Source organism: Triticum dicoccoides, chromosome 6B, assembly GCF_002162155.2.
Source record: "Triticum dicoccoides isolate Atlit2015 ecotype Zavitan chromosome 6B, WEW_v2.0, whole genome shotgun sequence".
Lineage (NCBI taxonomy): Eukaryota > Viridiplantae > Streptophyta > Magnoliopsida > Poales > Poaceae > Triticum > Triticum dicoccoides.
The window spans coordinates 241,051,739-241,067,028 of NC_041391.1; positions in this window are offsets into that span (position 1 = coordinate 241,051,739).

Below are 15,290 nucleotides of genomic sequence, written 5' to 3' on the forward strand. Positions count from 1 at the left end.
CTCGTTCTGACGTGAGCCATGACGACCAAGGCCAAGCGGGATCTAAGCGGGCGCCAGGCGGGCGCAGAGCGGCAGGTTTCCTCTTCGGTGCAAGGGGGGAAAGCCACAGGCGCGGAGTCTCGAGGAATCAGCCAAAGGTTTCCATTCTGGTGCAACAAGACCAAGACCGTCAGGACGGTAGGATGGAGGTCATCAACGAGCCCACCGCAGCGTCACGACCAGAGGCTTTTCGCAGGCGAAGACTACTTTTGTCAGGATAGACTGTACTGCTTGTCCCATTTCAAATCTTGCCGTTGTGGAATCCCTTCCCGCTCATATTTGGTAAGAGGACCAAGGCCACTGTATATAGGACTTAGCCACCACCATAGGGGAGGGACCGAAATCAGAACAAGTAGATCACCACACCAGCTCAAGAACACCTCACCTCCTGAGGCTTGTTCATTCTTTGTACTAGTTCATCCATAGCCCCTCGAGGCAATCCACCACACCACACTGGATTAGGGTATTAAACCACAATTATGGCCCAAACCAGTATAAATCTCTGTGTCTTTGTGTCTCTTTGAGCTCGACGCGCTAGGCTAGGGACGATAGCGAGTAGGCAGGTTGGGCAGGTTGAGATCTCCGCACGCACCCCAGAGTTCGAACCTCTCAAGGGTTGCCAGATCCCTAAATCCGACAACTATCATGCGTGGCTGTAATAGAAACAATTTCATTCTTAACATAAGGAACTATAGGAAGTTCATCTCCATAAGCATAATTCATATTGGCATCATGGCCACAAGCATAACAAGCATCAATTTCATCAAAAAGGGATATTTCAAACGGATCAAAGGGATCATAGCAATCAACATAGCATTCATCCTTCGGTAAGCATGAAGGGAAATTAAACAATGCATGAGTAGAAGAGTTACTCTCATTAGAAGGTGGGCACGAGTAGCTAATCCGCTCTTCCTCCTTTTGTTCTTCGCTCTCCTCGTCATCTTTTTCATCTAATGAGATCGCAGTGTCATCATTTTCTTCTTCCATAGTTTCCTGCAAAATATTAGTCTCCTCTTGGACAGCGGATGAGTCCTCCATATATGGCTTAACATAAGCATTAGAAGCATAGTTTTCATAGCAATATTTAAGTATGACAAAAATTTCAGATTTGTAAAGAGTAGCATCATACTTTTCAATCAAAGAAGCAATTTCATAAGCACCCTTAACAGCAACAAATTCTTCAGTTTGTTGAACATCATAGTAATTATAAACACCCTTAGCATACGAAGATGCAATTCCATTATCACTAAACTCACATTGGTAGGGAAGGTGTTTCTTAGGGTCTTCAGAACAACAAGTAAAATCATATATTTCACATAAATTCCAAGTATAGCATTGCAAATGATGAATTTGATCAAGTAAAAGTTTCCCTTTTTGAGATAAGCGGTGTCACACATAACAAGCATGCTCATCTAAAGATTTGCCCTCAACTAAGCTAGTTGGGGTTTCAACACGAGCACAAAGGGATCGAAGATGATCCAAATAAAAAGCTTCAGCAGTATGATAGATTTTGAGTGGTTCTTCAACCATTGGTTTAGTAGGTACAACTATTTTTTGATATTTTGCATTTCCTACACATAACTAAAGATAGAAAACAAAAACTACTTAGTGATAAAACAAAGAAGCACACACGAGAATATTCACCCCACACAATTGCTCTTCGGCAACGGTGCCAGAAAAAGGTCTTAGTAACCCACAAGTATAGGGGATCAGTTGTAGCTTTTCTTGATAAGTAAGAGTGTCGAACCCAACGAGGAGCTAAAGGTAGAACAAATATTCCATCAAGTTCTATAGGTCACCGATACATATCTACTCACGCTTAACGTTCGCTTTACCTAGAACAAGTATGAAACTAGAAGTACTTTGTAGGTGTGATAGGATAGGTTTTCAAGATAATAAAGAGCACATAAATAAAAACTAGGGGCTGTTTAGATAAAGACACAACTAAGTTAGTTTTGGTAGAGAGCTTTTTGTCATGAGAAAGTTATTTGTCCCTAGGCAATCGATAACAAGACCGGTAATCACTATTGCAATTTTATATGAGGGAGAGGCATAAGCTAACATACTTTCTCTTCATGGATCATATGCACTTATGATTGGAACTCTAGCAAGAATCCGAAACTACTAAAGATCATTAAGGTAAAAGCCAACCATAGCATTAAAGTATCAAGTCCTCTTTATTCCCATACACCATGACCCACTTATCCATGTTTGTGTTTCAGTCACTTTCGCAACGCAGACAATAAGCAAACCATGAACATATTGCAAACCCTACAACGGGGATCCCTCATGCTTGCGCGACACGAAGAGCACCACAGGACAGCGCCAATAATAAAACATGCAACTCAAACCTATCATGATCATCAATCAACCCATAGGACAAAATGGATCTACTCAAACATCATAGAATAGCCATACATCATTGGGAAATAATATATAGCGTTGAACACCATGTTTAAGTAGAGTTTACAGCAGGGAGAAGAGGTGTCACACCGCTGCATAGAGGGGGAGAGAGTTGGTGATGACGGCGGCGAAGTTGTTGGTGTAGATCTCCGTGAGGATGATGGCCCCATCGGCATTCCGGTACCACCGGGAGAGAGGGGGTGAGAGCCCCCTCTTTCTTCTTATTCCTTGACCTTCCCCCTAGATGGGAGAAGGGTTTGCCCTCTGGTCCATGGCTTCCATGGTGGCGGAGGGGAGAGAGCCCCTCCGAGATTCTCTCTCTCTCTCTCTCTCTGTCTCTCTCTCTCTCTGTGTGTGTGTTTTCTTCTATTCCTATGCTCCCAGATTCTACCCTTTCACCGTTTCTTAAATTCCCGGAGATCCTACCTCCGATTGGGCTGAAATTTTAACACAATTTCTATCAGAATATTAGCTTTCTTGTGGCAAAAGAAGGGCTCCAACCGCCTTACAGAGTGGCCACGAGGGTCAGGGGTGCGCCGTACCCCCTGGGGCATGCCTCCTGTCTTGTGGACTCCTCGGGCATCGTCTCGCATTGATTCTTTTTCCCAAAAATCACATATATTCCAAAAAAAATCTCCATAAGTTTTTATCGCATTTGGACTCCGTTTGATATGGATTTTCTGCAAAACAAAAAACATGCAACAAACAGGAACTGGCACTGGGCACTGGATCAATATGTTAGTCCCAAAAATAGTATAAATAGTTGCCAAAAGTATGTAAAAGTTGTAGAATATTGGCATGGAACAATAAAAAATTATAGATATGACGGAGACGTATTAATGGCACACAAGGCATTCCTCCGGTATCTGGGAGTTGCATAATCTCATAGTCGGAGGAATATGTATTTGACATGAAGAAAGCAGTAGCAATAAAACTGAAAGATCATTATGTTAAGCTAACGAATGGGTCTTGTCCATCACATCATTCTCCTAATGATGTGATCCCCTTCATCAAATGACAACACATGTCTATGGTTAGGAAACTTAACCATCTTTGATTAACGAGCTAGTCAAGTAGAGGCATATTAGGGACACGGTGTTTTGTCTATGTATCCACACATGTATCAAGTTTCTAGTTAATACAATTCTAGCATGAACAATACACATTTATCATGATATAAGGAAATATAAAATAACAACTTCATTATTGCCTCTAGGGCATATTTCCTTCAGTCTCCCACTTGCACTAGAGTCAATAATCTAGTTCACATCGCCATGTGATTTAACACCAATAGTTCACATCTGTATGTGATTAACACCCATAGTTCACATCGCCATGTGACCAACACCCAAAGGGTTTACTAGAGTCAATAATATAGTTCACATTGCTATGTGATTAACACCCAAAGAGTACTAAGGTGTGATCATGGTTTGCTTGTGAGAGAAGTTTAGTCGACAGGTCTGCCACATTCAGAGCCGTATGTATTTTGCAAATTTTCTATGTCTACAATGCTCTGCATGGAGCTACTCTAGCTAATTGCTCCCACTTTCAATATGTATCCAGATTGAGACTCAGAGTCATCTGAATTGGTGTAAAATCTTGCATCAACGTAACTCTTTATGACGAACTCTTTATCACACTACAAAAAAAATACACTTCCGTGATGATACGTGTTTGTCACAGTAGGTCACGTTTTCTGTCATGCATGTACATCCATGACGATTTTATGATAGAATCAAGATAGTCATACCTGTGCTGTCGTAGAAGTGTTCCATTGTCGGATGTTGGGTTCCGACAGACCCTTAAGGTTCAAACTCTGGGGTGCGTGCGAAGATCTTCCCCCTACCAATCCACGTCCGATCGCCTCACAAGAATCTAAGCTAAAATGATGAACAACACGAGCGACACAAGATTTATACTAGTTCGGGCCACCGTTGTGGTGTAATACCCTACTCCAGTGTGTGGTGTGGTGGATTGCCTCAGGGGCTGATGATGAACAGTACAAGGAACGAACAGCCTCGCGAGAGGTGTTCTTGAACTGGTGCGATGAACTGCTTGGATGAGTTTGATCGCCTCTCTATCTGATGAGAACTCTATCCCCTCCCTGTGTGGTGGCTATCCCTATTTATAGAGGCCCTGGTCCTCTTCCCAAATATTGAGCGGGAAGGGCGCCAACAACGGCCATTTTGAAGGGGAACATCTAGTACAAGTTATCCTGACTAAAGTTGGTCTTCGGCTGCCAAAGGTACTGGTGATGATGCCGTCTTTGGCTCCACGGTGACCTCCATCCTACCGCTCTTCTGGTCTTGGTCTCGTTTCACTGAAATGGCAACCTTTGCCTGATGCCTCGGTACTCCGCGCTTGGGCTTGCCCCCTTTGCACCAAAGAGGAAACAAGGACACTGCACGGGCCGACGCCTGCCTGGCGCCCGCCTGGCCTCGATCGTCACGGCTTGAGTCACGAGCACCTCGCGAGGTACCCCTACCTTGATCTCTCCGCCTCCTCGCGAGCCTGCCTGGCGAGGCCGCTCCTAAGGAAGCCTCATGTCGTCCGCCCCGCGAGGCTTGGCCCCTCGCGAGGGTCTTGAGTCTTGCGCTGATGAAGATGGGCCGTACTGGGCCACCACTCGAGCCACGCCGCAGGCCGGAGGTAGGCAAGTCTGGGGACCCCCGTTCCCAGAACGCCGACAGTAGCCCCCGGGCCCAAGGCGCGCTCGGACTTGCCTTAGCAGAGAAGCGAAGGGGCAAGTGCGGAGCGTCACGGGCCCCAATAGCCTGCGGCCTTGGGCGCCGTGTGGCGGTTGATTAGACATGGGCACCTCCGCTTCCCCATGCTTCCTTGGCAACTGCTCGACTTGACAAGTCCCTGCATGCAGAAATGAGCCATTATTACCTGTAATCATGCAGGCCGACTGTTGGCCTCCTCTGGACTATAAGTACGGACAGGCGAGAGCCCCCGCAGTCCATCTCTTTCTGCTTCACTCTTTCTTCCTTGCCTTGCACCACTTTACGCCAATGGCGCCGATCCGCTGGTTTTCAGCGAAAGAGAAGGGGAAAGCCCCCCGAGAGGGTCCCGACCCGCTTCTGCCGAAGAAACGGCCGGTCCCCGACCGCCGCGACGTGGTCGTGTGGCAGGAGACGTCGAGGCCCTGGTACGAGCGGCTGCCGCCTGGGTTTCCACTGCCCTTGTACGCTCGAGCCGTGGGCCCTGGAGAAGAAGACGCCGAGCAGCACCGCCGGTGCCGCCGGCGACACTGATGAGTCACGGTGGTGCGCGTTGTCGCCCCTGGGGTCCATGCCGAGGGCTCTTCTCGCGAGCTTGTGCTTCATGCCGCCACGCTCTTGGATTTCCCTTCCTCCCTCCTTCGCCTTCGAGATGCCGCCGAGGGGGCCGCTGGAGCTCTGGCTGCAGCATGCTGACTGCAGCACCCTTGCGATCAGAGCGGAGGTCGAGGTTGTCGCTCCGGGCAAGGTCTACATGACCCGGGGCTGGGGCGAGATCATCCGGGTCTGCCGGACAGGGGGTGCCCTCGTAATTCATCTTGAATATGATGGCACCTCCTTGATGTTCTTCAAGGTCTTCGACGCGGAAGGACGCCGACTGGAGTGCTGCTCCAAGGAAGGCGGTCGGGGCATCAAAGTGGCGAGGGCCAGGCCTGCGAACCGTTTCCCCAGCAGCTCCTCTGGTAGAAGCGGAGAAACCGGGGGGTCTAGCAACTCTCCCGAGCTTCATGTGACTCCGGAGACAAGCGATGACAGCTACGAGCCCCCGAGCTCGCGTCGCGCTCGGAGTGGGGCAGCTGCATCGGGCCACCGACGCCGCTGATCTGGATGGGGTTGGCGCCGGCGCTCGACGGCCCACTGTTGATGATGGCGTCTCCTATGGATGCGCACGTAGTTAGCGTCCTTAGGATTAGCACCTTTTGTTCCCTGCGAGGAATTAGAGAAACGCCCCATGGGGAGCGCCTGCCATGTCTTTTGTGAATATTATCCCTATTATGAAGCGATGCAAGATGCTTGTCCTGTCTCGGCTCGGCTCCCCCTTTCTATCCTCATGAGGGCTTGGTGCTCTACGCTGATAGGTCCCGGTCCCCAGGCAAGCTTCAGCCGTCGCTGGTATGCCAGGTTGCGATGCCGTGGTCAAGGCCAGGAGGTGAGCGGCCCAAGGTCCAGTAAGAGCCCTCGAGGCGCGATGCTCAGGAGGTCCCCTTTAGCGCTCAAGCAGCCTCTGCTGGGCAAGATATGAAGGCAACGTCACAGTGACAGAGCCGCACTGGGCGAGGGTTTAGCGTCGCGTTGATTTAGCTTTTGCAGGGGCGTGACTTATCTCGTGAGCTTGGAGTAGTTCTTCGGCGAGGTGCTGGGCCTGCGCGCCGGTAGCTGGGGTGTCGCTGGGTTGGGTCCTCGTGAGCTTATCCCCTCTTCCCCGCACTTTCCTTCATGCTCTACGCCCTCAGGTCCCGACCCTCGAGTGAGCTCAGCCACCGCTGGTATGAGAGGTCGCGATGCCGTGGGTCAAGGACAGGGGGTGAGGGCTGGAGAGCCAGTAAGAGCCACTGAGTCACGATGCTCAGGCGCCCCCTTTTAACGTGTGAGCGGATCATACGGGAGAGAGAGAGAGAGAGAGAGGAAGCTCACGACGCCCCCACGCTATTCCTTAGGCGGATCCTGTACACCAGCACGAGGAAAACAAGGACTGCCATTACGGTTGCCAGCCAGCCATTGGTTGCTCCGAGGGAGTGATTGAGGCACTGAGGGCTTGGTGAGGTAGCGCTTTGCGGGGCTGCTATGGCCAGAGCTCAACCACTCAGATTTGTCGACGTTGCAGGGATGGACCCATGCGCAAGCGTCGTGCCAGCGTGAGCGGCTCCAAAGGTAGGTGTCAATCGAGCAGGCGATTATCTCAAGCAGGTTAAGCATGAGCAAGCAAATCGACTTAGATAGGTCCGGGCGGCTCGGCGGGGTCCACCTCCATTTCCTCCAGGAGTGCGCGGTGCTTGGCCACCTGAGCTTCCAGAATGCTTCTCATCAGGTGCTGGTGGGCAGCAGCCACGTTCGGCAGGCTGAAGGGCATGCGAACGTAGTTGCACGGTGGACCCTCGCAACGCCCCACGCGCGAAGGCCAGAAGCACTCCTGAGACATGACTCGATTGAGCCCTGGGTAGTCGATGCAGATGCGCAGCCCGCCATCCTCGCCTGGATGGGGAGCTACGCTGGGCAGGCGGCGGCTGCCGCGCATGACTCTCGATTCCTGCAACTCCTGAGCGAACTTGATGATGAACTCCTGAGGGCTGGGCCCTCCTTGCCTTATGCTTTCCTGAGGGAAACGTGTTGCAAAGCACGCCTCTGAGTGGTGCCCGAGCGCCTCCCTCGTGATCTTGGCAAAGTCAGTGGCTCCCCAGGAGAGAGCCCTCGAGCCTTGCCCGAGGAGGGCACCGGGCACGCCTTCCTATGCGACGGAGGGTGGCGCACCTTGGATGGGCGCATGTCCGGATGTGGCTCCTCCGGAGGTGCCTGCCTCCTAAGGCCTTGAGCCAGGTGATGTCTTTTTCTTCTTTGGGGCTGCTTTAGGAAGGTTTCCACTCTTGCTGTCTGGGTCCTCAATTGATGCGGCTTGGAAGGCGTGCTCGAGAGAGCACACCACATCCTTCTCTTCACGGGGGACCGTGATGACTCCGCCACTTCCTGGCATCTTGAGGACGTTGTAGCCATGGTGAGTCACTGCCATAAACTTGGTCAAAGCGGGATACCCGAGGATGGCATTGTATGGCAGACGAATGTGGGCGACGTTGAAGTCAATGAGCTTGGTACGGTAGTTCTTGCACTGTCCAAAGGTGACAGGGAGGCGGACCTGCCCTATCGGGACAGTGGAACCATTAGTGACTCCTGAGAAAGGCTTGGTTGGTTGAAGCTGATCGTATGGCACTTGGAGATTGTTGAACATCTCGATGGAAAGGACGTTGAGCCCTGCCCCACCGTCGGTGAGGGTCCTGGTAACTTGCACATTGCTAATGACTGGGGAACAGAGCATCGGGAGGACACCGGCTGTTGCGGCGCATTTGAGCTGACCCGCTGAGCTGAACGTGATGGCGCACGCAGACCACCTGAGGGGGCGCATGGCCTCAAGCTTGGGGAGGACTGCATTCACGTCGCGAGCAAACTGCTTGAAGATGCGCTGAGAGGCTGGGGCCTGGGCACTACCCAAGATGCAAGCGATTGCACGTGGCTCCTGGAAGCCCCCAGCCCCCTCGTCCTGATGATGGTCAACATTCCTTCTTGGTGGTGGTCGTGACAGAGGAGGAAGTCTTGTGTTGCCTTGCGGGCGATCTTCATGAGGCTGATCCCTCCAAGCCCCCTCGCGAGGCTGATCCTGCCAGCGGTCCTCATGAGGCCGGTCACGCCACCCTTGGCGAGGGCCACGGCCGTCCCATCGTCCTCCACCTCTTCCTTCTCCTCGGCGGTAACCCCGATCGTTGCGCTCGGGGCGTCGACCGACACGGCCTTCTCGCACGGCCCTGAGCTCTTGGCACTCGTTGGTGTTGTGGGTGTGGAGATCGTGGTACACACAGTACCGCCTGCCCTTGGACGACTCCGACTGGTCCCTGCGGCGCTTCATGTTCGGCTCCACTGCGAGCACAGCTGCTCCCTTACGCTTCACATCCTTGGCCTTGGCTTTCTTCTCTTCTGGATCTGCAGCCGGGAGTCGAGAAGGGAAAGGCGTCCCTCCTTAGCCCTTGCGCACTTGGTCGCCAGGTTGAACAACTCCAGAGACGTACACAGATCTTCGTGGATTGCCAGCTCCTCCTTCATCTTGACGTCGCGGACGGCATCAGAGAACGCCGAGATGATGGCCTCCTCGGTCACCTTGGGAATCTTTAGGTGAGCGCTGTTGAAGCGCTAGATGTACTTCTGCAAGGTTTCTCCGGGCTGCTGCTTGATGCGGCGCAGGTCACCCACGGCTGGCGGACGGTCGAGAGTGCCCTGGAAGTTGGCGATGAAGTGAGTGCGCATCTCGTCCCAGGAGGAGATCGTGCCAGGGGGCAGTTTCAAGAGCCAGGTGTGGGCACCGTCCTTGAGTTCCATGGGAAACCAGTTCACCATGACCTTTTCATCCCCGTTGGCGGCTTCGATGCCTAGCTTGTAGAGCTATAGGAACTCCGTGGGGTCGGCAGTGCTGTCATAGCGAGGGGGCAGGTCAGGTTTGAACTTACCCGACCAAGCGACACTGTGTAGCTCGGTGGTGAAGGCGCGGAAGCCTGCGGTGGCCACCGGAGCTCTCTGCTGATGCGGGGCTTGCTCCTGGCGATTCCCGCACGCCGCTGCCTCGAGCAGCGTGGGGTCTTGACATGCTAGCGTAGGGATGCGGTCGTGGCGCACCGGTGCCGGGAGCACGCGTGCACCTTCTTGGAGACGAGGTATCTCTTGGCATCTCCTTTCTTGTCACACGGGCGCCAGATGCAGTGGATCTCGTCCTGGGGCCGCGCGCCTTGGAGCCAGGGCGCCTTCTTGGGGAGGAGGTGGAGGAGGCACCTCTTGGGCTGTACCACCCACGCAGGACAGAGGGTGAGGCAGCGAGAGGGACGGCGCAGGGGAGCCGCCTGCGGTGCTGACAAGCTTGGTGATGCGAGTGAGCCACTCCTCGTAGAGGTCGTCTACGGGACGGTAGTGCAGGAGCTCACGCGCTAGGAGCAACGCGGCGTGCACGTCCGTGGGGGCGTGACGAGCGTGGGACGACGAACCAGCTGGAGTCAGCGACGGGGTGGCGGTGCGGCCTTCCCACCGCACCGAAGGATGCAACAACGAGGCCTGCTGCTTGTTCCCCGCTGGGCCGGTGGCGGCGTTGGCGGCAGGCGACGGGGAACAACGGGGACATCCGCCAACGGGAGCCGTCTGGGCGACACGGGCGGTGAGAGCAGCCCGACGCTCGGCGCCAGCTAGGCGAGCGTCAGCCATGGACACGACGGGTGATTGAACGCGGAACATCGGAAGAAAGATTCCAGCGCACCCCTACCTGGCGCGCCAAATGTCGGATGTTGGGTTCCGGCAGACCCTTAAGGTTCGAACTCTGGGGTGCATGTGAAGATCTTCCCCCTACCAATCCACGTCCGATCGCCTCGCGAGAATCTAAGCTAAAATGATGAACAACACGAGCGACACAAGATTTATACTGGTTCGGGCCACCATTGTGGTGTAATACCCTACTCCAGTGTGTGGTGTGGTGGATTGCCTCAGGGGCTGATGATGAACAGTACAAGGAACGAGCAGCCTCGCGAGAGGTGTTCTTGAGCTGGTGCGATGAACTGCTTGGATGAGTTCGATCGCCTCTCTATCTGATGAGAACTCTATCCCCTCCCTGTTTGGTGGCTATCCCTATTTATAGAGGCCCTATTCCTCTTCCCAAATATTGAGCGGGAAGGGCGCCAACAGCGGCCATTTTGATGGGGAACATCTAGTACAAGTTATCCTGACTAAAGTTGGTCTTCGGCTGCCAAAGGCACTAGTGATGACGCCGTCTTGGGCTCCACGGTGACCTCCATCCTGCCGCGCTGCTGGTCTTGGTCTCGTTTCACTGAAATGGCAACCTTTGCCTGATGCCTCGTTACTCCGCGCCTGGGCTTGCCCCCTTTGCACCAAAGAGGAAACAAGGACACTGTGCGGGCCGGCGCCCGCTTGGCCTCAATCGTCACGGCTTGCGTCACGAGCACCTCGCGAGGTACCCCTGCCTTGATCTCTCCTCCTCCTCGCGAGCCTGCCCGGCGAGGCTGCTCTTGAGGAAGCCTCGTGTCGTCCGCCCCACGAGGCTTGGCCCCTCGCGAGGGTCTTGAGTCTTGTGCTGATGAAGATGGGCCGTACTGGGCCACCACTCGAGCCACGCCGCAGGCCGCAGGCAGGCAAATCTGGGGCCCCCGTTCCCATAATGCCGACATCCAGGACATTACCAAAATTATCATCATGGAAGATTCCACTTCCATGATGATAAATCACGCGTCATAGAAGTGCTTTGTCAAGGGTGACCGACACGTGGCATCCGCCTTAACGGAACGCCGTTAAGCTATCGGTCCTGTTTTGGATCAGATAACCCGTTAACAGCCTGGACCAATGGGAAATTTCCACGTGTAAAATTCTGATTAGCCGGAGGAAACACGTGTCAGCTCGTCAGTGAGCCAGATGTCACCCGTCCATTGGAGGATACATGCCTATGATACGTCAACATGTGGCGGGGCCCAACAGAGGCCCATATAGGTTAAAAAGGCCGGCCCTGTCAAAGGCCCGTAGTACTTACTCAGGTACTAGTGGGCCAGCCCAATAATGACCTGTTTAATAAAGGCCGATTTATGGCCCGAAGTCAGATCTGGCCCCTTAATTGTTCGCCGAATATTTGGGCCCAGTTATAGCCCAGTGACTTTTGGCCTGTTAGAGGCCCGATGTAGACATGGGCCCATTTCAGCCCGGTGTGACTTCCGGCCTGGGAATGGCCCATGCTGCCCATGGGCCATATATGGTCCGACAGGACATTGGGCCCACTAACGGCTCGTGATAAAGGTGGCAACAGAAGCCCAACGTGACTTTGGGCCTATTAAAGGCCTGTCGTATGATTCGGCCCGTTGATGCCTGTACTAAGCTTTCAGCCTCTTAAAGGTCCATGATATTAGTGGGCCAACTAAGGCCCGAGATATGTTTCGGCCTGGTAACGACCCGTGATATAACTGGGCCCAAAAAGGCCCGGTCTACATTTCAGCCTGCTGAAGGCCCGTCGACGACTAGTGAAAATTGAGGCCCAACATGCATTTTGGCCTGCTAAAGGCCCATGGTTTCATCTGGGCCGCAATAGGCCAGTAGAATATTTAGCCTGTTAATGGCCCAACGCTACTTGGGCCAAACTAAGCGTTGGGTCCACAAAAGGCCCAACTAAAATATAGGCCGGAGTAAGTTGTGGGCCTAGCGCAAAATGTGAAGCCCCAATCATTCAGGCCCAAGTAAGATGCAGGCCGGCCCAATTGTGGACCGCTAAAAAACTGGCCCGTTAAAGGCGAATGTTTCGGCCCGGTCGACTATATCAATTTTTTTTCAGATAGCGAATGATGGCAGTAACTAGTAGGAATTAAGAACAAACCTACTCTATACAACAAAGAAATTACGGCATAGTAACTAAGAATAAACCTACACCATACAATAAAGGATTTATGGTATATTACATCCACTGGGCATCGAAGTTCGCCACCAGTGATCATAAATCGCAATGAAGAAGCAGATAACAAAAACTGGGTACCATTGCAGCGTAACAAAATAATACTAAACCGAGACCACTTCCAAGACAGTTCAAGAAAGGTTAGCCTTGCACGGGAACTGCTGCGCAAGCTACTGAGCAAGGCTGTGAGACCAGCCTAGCATATCAGTCATAGCTTCCAGGTGTAGCTGCTTAGCGATGAGGTTCTCATTGGTGTTCTCTGCAATCTTTCTTAGAGATAGGACTTCAAGTCGAAGTTGAGTTGCAGAATGCCTTTCTGCTAGAATTTGGGACTGAAGAAGTCGAACTGATTCAGACAACAAATTCTGTGAGCTTCTCTGACTGCTAGTCTCAAGTAACTTGAACACTGCATCAAGACAAGACTTTGGGGTTGTCTCGCTATCTTCAAGATGTTTTGCCTTCTTTGCTGCAATATATGTTGGGTTTGTCTCGCAGCCTTCAACAGACTTGTGCATGCCATCAGGCATATCACCCTGAAACAAGCAGAGAGATGACATGTTTTGCACGTGTATAAACAAAGATGATAACTGTGCTGTCGGATATCGGGTTCCGGCAAAACCCTTAAGGTTCGAACACTGGGGTGAGCACGAAGATCTCTCCCTATCGAAACACGCCCTCAGCCTCATCTCGATTTCTAGACTAGCACGATGAACAACACAAGAGACACGAGGTTTGTATTGGTTCGGGCCACCGTTGTGGTGTAATACCCTAATCCAGTGTATGGTGTGGTGGATTGCCTCTTGGGCTGATGATGAACAGTACAGAGGAAGAACCGCCTCGCGAGGAGAGGTGTTCTTGTGGTGGTGTGGATGAACTTGACTTCCTCCCTCTACTGTGGTGGCTAGCTCTATTTATAGAGGCCCTGGTCCTCTTCCCAAATATTGAGTGGGAAGGGATCCAACAAAGGCCATTTTGAAAGGGGACAACTAGTACAAGCTATCCTGACTAAAGGTGGTCTTCGCCTGCCAAAGGCACTGGTGATGACGCCGTCTTGGGCTCCATGGTGACCTCCGTCCTGCCGCTTTGCTGGTCTTGGTCTTGTTTCACCGATATGGAAACCTTTGCCTGATGGCTTGGTACTCCGCACCTGTGCTTGCCTCCTTTGCACCAAAGAGGAAACAAGGACACTACGCAGACTGGCGCCCGCCTGGTCATGATCGTCATGGATTGCATCATGGGCACCTTGTGAGGTGCCCCTTGCCTTGATCTCTCCGCCTCCTCGCGAGCCTGCCTGGTGAGGCCGCCCTTTAGGAGGCCTTGCATCGTCCGCCCCACGAGGCTTGGCCCCTCGCGAGGGTCTTGAGCTTTGGTTGATGAAGACGATCCGTACTGGGCCACTGGTTGAGCCACACTGCAGGCCACAGGCAGTCATGTCTGGGGACCCCCGTTCCCAGGACGCCGACAGTAGCCCCCTGGCCCAAGGCGTGCTCGGACTTGGCTTAGCAGCAAAGCCAAAGGGCAAGTGCGGAGTGCCACGGGCCCCAACAGCCTGCGGCCTTGGTCACCGCGTGGCAATTGATTGGACGTGGGCGTCTCCGCTTCCCCACGCCCCCCCAATATCCGCCTGGCTAGGTGGCCATGGCGCCTAACATAGTTATTTCCCCCTTGCTGGCAGCGTGCTTCCTATTCCCCCTTCTTCCTCGAATCTCTGCTTTCCGCCCCCAATCTGACTTGAGCTCTGCCCCCACCATCACCATGGCGCCAACTAGCAAGGAGAAGGGGAAGAAGCCTTTGTCCTCAACCAGCTCGTCCCCGACAACTGAGCCCGCTGTCGGCCGGTCGCTGGTGAGGGAGTCCTGGATTTGGGGGTATCCGGACAGCCGGACTGTATACAATGTCCGGACTATTGAAGCGTGAAGATACAAGACTCAAGACTTCGGCCCGTGTCCGGATGGAACTCTCCTTGACGTGGAAGGCAAGCTTGGCGATCCGGATATTGTGTTTCCTTTCTTGTAACCGACTCCATGTAAACCCTATCCCTCTCCGGTATCTATATAAACCGGAGAGGTTGGTCCTTAGAAGGCCGATCACAATTACAATCATACCAACATAGGCTAGCTCTTAGGGTTTAGCATCTACGATCTTGTGGTAGATCTACTCTTGTACTACCCATATCTTCAATATTAATCAAGCAGGAAGTAGGGTTTTACCTCCATCGAGAGGGCCCAAACCTGGGTAATCATCTGTGTCCTTTGCTTCCTGTTACCATCAGCCTTGACGCACAGATCGGGACCCCCTACCCGAGATCCGCCGGTTTTGACACCGACCTTGGTTCTTTCATTGAGAGTTCCTCTGTGTCGTCACTGCAAGGCTCGATGGCTCCTTCAATCATCAACAACGCGGTCCAGGGTGAGATTTTTCTCCCCGGACAGATCCTCGCGTTCGGCGGTGTCGCACTGCGTTCCTATTCGGTTGGCCAACTAGAGCAGATCAACAGCTATGCCCCTGGCCATCAAATCAGCTTCGGAAACCTGAACTACACGGTGGATATCCGCGGAGACTTGATCTTCGACGGGTTTGGGCTTGTGCCAGGAGCACCGGCAGTCGCGACAAGCATGGCTTGGACCCGCTGTCAGACAACACTCGGGATATCACCCCTG